Raw genomic sequence first — 5,084 nt, 5'->3', positions numbered from 1 at the left:
ATTAGAAAAACACTAAGTTAGAGTCTGCTACTATTTAAATTTGAATCACGGAGGATTTAAAACAATATTTCAGGCTTGAATTCGTCTTACCGAAATATTCGTGAGCACATTAAAGAATGAACTTAAACCGACGATTTTTATTTAAAAATAAAAATAAATAAATAGTTGAAAATGGCCAGCATAAGGGTCTCTGTGACATCTAATAAATTCTAAAAAATAACCTATTAATGAAAATTAATGCAGTAGAATTACTTAACTATTAATGAAGTATTAATGAAATGTTGGGTACTCGCTGATTTGTGTACCTTTTGGCGTTTAATCAACCCTTATACTTAAGTTTTTAAACTGTAAGTTTTTGTTAAGGAGATTAGTAATAATAATTTTGGAGGGGGCCTTACATAAAGGAGGTTAACTCCTCTCCCATTCAATGTACAGCGTCGAGACCTACAAAAGGCACATCTACATAAAATTTCGAATCGAATGACACTTCATTCATGAAAATCGGTTCGCGCGTTTAGGCGCTACGTTGTTTACAAAAAAGGTAACAAGAAGAACAAGAACAAGAACATTTTTTGAAAAAGCCGTTTTTGCTCATTTTCGGCAACTTTTTTCTCGAAACCTATCAGATCTGGGTTGTTGCAAAAAAAATACAGTTACAAAGGAGGATTTTCCCTATATTTTAAAGAAAATTTGGGAATTTTTTTTATAGAAAAAGAGAAAAAAATTGACGATTTGTAAATTATTATTATTATTTGAAATAAATGATTGATTCATTCAAGTGGGAATGAGGCTTAATTTTGTATTTATCATTTCCAAGCTTTCGACATAGAGACTATGTCTTTGAGAAGACCTAACCTAGACCCTGAGTCGAAAACTTGGCTAAAATAAGTAAATATTATGACTAAAATAGACAATAATTTCCCTTCTTTCTTAAATATATTTTTATTTAAATTTTAAATTACGGTTAGGCAAGGGGAAGTTTCTGAGCGTAAGGCATTAGATGTGATGAAACTATGTTTTGTTTCAGCTAAATTCGATCAATGATTACATCAAATGAATTTCAGTCAAAATTTCAATGATAATTTGAAAAAAAAATTTAGGTTTGGTAGTTAAATAAGTTCACTGCAATATTTCCATCCTTTTGCTACAATAATCTACACTACCTATTAATGGTTCCTGCAAAGGTTCTCTCTGTTGAGCTTTGTTGAGTACAACACTTTAATAGCAGTTCTATGTAAAAATATTATGTATTAGTTATTTAAAGTAAAAAGTATAATAACCTTTCGTCGGGAGGAATGGCATCATCAAAACATTGTTACATAAAGACCATATAATTTTGTAATGTTCTACATATGAAAAAGGGAGTGTAATGGAAGACTTAATATTTTAAGAAAGAAAAAAGTAAGTAAAAATAAAAATAAAAAGAAGAAAAGGTTATAATGTAGAGAAGTGGGGAGATTAGGTAGGGAATATTGCGGTTGAAGCTGTGGACAGATTCGTCTCGTGCTATTGAATTCGTTTCACCTCTTACAGATTGGACTCGAATGAACTTTTATCGTGTGCTGAACACCTACTTGCCAGAAATTAACAACTAATAGCATTTATATGCGGCAGTCAGAAGAGATCTTCTTTTGTTTACTCTTCTAGCAATAGTTCGGGATGCTAATTTTCTTAAGATGAATTTAAAAGCCTGAAAGTGCCATCAGGTACGATACAAATTGGATCTGCAAGTTAATGCTTACGAGTGGGAAGGCAAACAAAACCTTCTTTATTTGATCAACAACATTTGAAGCACAATATTACAAGTATAACATTACAAACAATGAATAGAAAAACAATAACATGATAAAAGGGAAGGGATTAGCTATGTGGTTAGCGTACTCGATTCCCACGCGGAGGTCCCGGGTTCGAATCCAGCTGCTAACCCTTAGATTTTCTCTTCCTAGGAGCTTCTTACAGCTCACTGTCCGGTGATGGACAGTGTTGTCTGTAACGAGAGAACACTGTCCGGAGGCCGGCAGTGCACTGAAAAAAAGCTCCGAGCGCTAATAACCTGAGCTGTTGATGCGCTAAAAAAAAAAAAAAAATAAAATAACATGATAAAAGGGAAGGGATTAGCTATGTGGTTAGCATAGTGGACTCCCACGCGGAGGAGCAGCAGCTGACCCTTAGATTTTCTCTTCCTAGGAGCTTCTTACAGCTCACTGTCCGGTGATGGACAGTGTTGTCTGTAACGAGAGAACACTGTCCGGAGGCCGGCAGTGCACTGAAAAAAGCTCCGGGCGCCAATAACTTTAGATGTTGACGCGCCTTAAATCATATATTAAAAAAAAATAACATAAAGGTAAATAAGGCTAAACGGTTTATTGGGACAAAGGATCTACGAACCCTTGGCTGACCAGAATAACACTAAATGCTGCACCTGAACAGAATTTTTCCAGCGCTGTCCGCAGAAAATGGTCTGAAACAAAGAGATGCTATTGAGCACCTGGACTAGTTGATTGAACCTAAAGATTTGCTTAAGTTAAACAGAACCATTCCTGGTCAGGTAGAGGGCCTCGCTAGCATGAAGTTAGTCGATAGGGGGGCACCTACATCTCTTTTAATTCTCAACTGGTATCGTCGGGTCAAATTTGGCCAGCGTGTTTTTCTTTTATTGGGAATTTTGTAGGAATTAACTATAAACATTTCCCCTTCCCTGAATTCTCCTCTTTCATCCTCACCAACAATTGACCATACAAATCAAGGTCGTTCTTGAGCAGTGCAAGTAAATAAAATATAGGTTTTAGGTCAAATTTGACCCGACAATACCATTTACGTTACATAACGTTTTTCAGTAAATATTATTTTTTGTTCTTCTTTTTTTGTAACTTTAAAAAAAATGTAAAAAAAATGCAACTTTTGCATTTTTTAATTTTTTTTGTTTTTCTTAATCTTATGAAACAAATTTAACAAAACATTCATCATTTTCGTTTGCTAAATAAATTTTCTAAGAAAAACTAAATCGACTTTAATTATATCAATGACCTTTTAAAAGTAATGTGCATTTAAAGTTTCGGGTCAAAGCTGACCCGACGATACCAGTTGAAGTTGAGATTTTGAGGATACCAGTTAAGGGTTAAGAAAAAATCTGATTCATCTCCATCCTATAAGGCAAGTTTGATACAGGAATAAGAGGTTGCGGAGTCATTTGCCCCTCTTTCGCAATCCTATTGTCGTTGATAAAGGGTCCTTATCAGCATATTCATTCCTTAGAATCCTGGAGTGTCCACGAACAAGGAAATTCATTGCTCCTAAAAGAATGAGAACAGTATGGGATAATTATGAACAGAGAATAGGTTTTTTACGAGAATCGCCTGACTATTCGTGAAGAACTGACAATCATTGTCTGTAAATCCCTTCCAAAGAAATATTGCAACACCGTTTGTAAGACAGATTTGTGTAATAAACAACCGAAGATCAAAGCTGGTACATCTGACTCTAAACTGTGAGGCCTAGGTACAGTAACCTGCACCGTTCTGGTTCATCACTGAGCCATCCATAAAACAGAATTAGCCTCTGAGCGTAATTCAGATTAGCTCATTCACTTGCAGGATTCTGAACCTCTAACGCTCTTAATCGCACAATATTCTCCTCAATTTAAAAACGAGTTATTTTTACCAGAACATAGATGTTTAAAATTTTGACAAATCATCTAGGGAGAAATTAAGAATATAAAAATTTAATAATGCCTAGTAATTACAAAAAAATAACATTAAATTAATTTTTAAAGAATCGAAAATGGTACAATTACTCTGTTTTCTACAAAATGAAGTCAATGCTACATATTTTGAGCGAGTTGAATTTCCTGAGTGAACGATGATGACTGGAGGCATTTTCAGCTGGCTAGTATAGCGAATCGTCTTAAAATTTATACAGCACGTTTCATAATTGTACATTACCACGGATTGACCACAGTTCCTTTGAAATATTGCGGCTAATTATTAAAAGTGGTAAACAATTTATTTATATTTTCAATTTGTAACAATAACTAATCTCGTGGGAAATTACAACTGCTCGCAAATAAATTGTCAGCAGAATAAATGTTGAAGAACATAGAGATTTATGCTAGTATATGAATCAAAGAATCATATTTCTTTATAGAGAATCATATCAAAGAATCTATCTCTATGAAATAGTAATATCTCTTTTATCAAAATTGAAAAGCATAGAAAACCAAATGTTTTTAGTGGTAAGAATGTAGTGTTTGTTCATAGTTAAAAAAAGGAGTTTATTAGGACCAATGAGGCGATAGTTTGTTCACATAGAAGTAGCTATGTAAATTAGGTTAGATTAAATTAGGGTAGCCTCAAGGCCTGCGCCACCGCGACCCCTATGGATCTATTGTGGCTCCCCGACTTTAGAGCTCACCCTCCAGACCCGTCCACTTAATCAGACTCTTAATTCTGGAGAGTGGCTCCTGGGTAAAGCTCTCAGGCCTTGGTTTTTCTCCCCGAGAAGTAACATCCTTAGCCATACGAGCCCAAGTAGCTATGTAAACAGATATTGACAATTAAGCTTGGTGGGGAAATGGCTAATTATAAATTACCACACACCGATATCAAGTGTATAATTGCAAAAACAGCACTACAAAAATGGCCAGACAGATTACAGTAATGGTAATAAAGGAAGGTTCTATAAAACTATGGCAGATCAGTTACCTAGACAACCATGGTTTATAAGGGAACTGTCTCTAATAAATGGGTTGTTACGACAATAAGCAGGCTGAGAGCGAACCACGCGGTGAAAGGATCATATCTACACAGGATCAACAAAAGGTCCTTTCCTCTTTGCGTACATTGCAATGAGGAGGTGGATTTCAAACATATAATAATGATATGTCCACGTTATGTGGTAGAAAGGAAACGAATGTTTGACGACATATACAGGTATTTAGATGCACCATTTTGCTAAGAAGACATAATATTCTCCACCAACATTTATGCGCTTAAATCTATAGCAGAGCTAGCAATGAAATATGAATGTATTTAAAAGTTATAGAATGAATGCAAGAAAATGATTAGAGAAGGATTACGGGATTTTAA

Source organism: Rhodnius prolixus, unplaced genomic scaffold (assembly GCF_049639745.1).
Source record: "Rhodnius prolixus isolate KJV_2025 unplaced genomic scaffold, Rpr scaffold_10, whole genome shotgun sequence".
In the NCBI taxonomy this organism is placed as follows: Eukaryota; Metazoa; Arthropoda; class Insecta; order Hemiptera; family Reduviidae; genus Rhodnius; species Rhodnius prolixus.
This window is presented reverse-complemented; position numbering follows the sequence as displayed.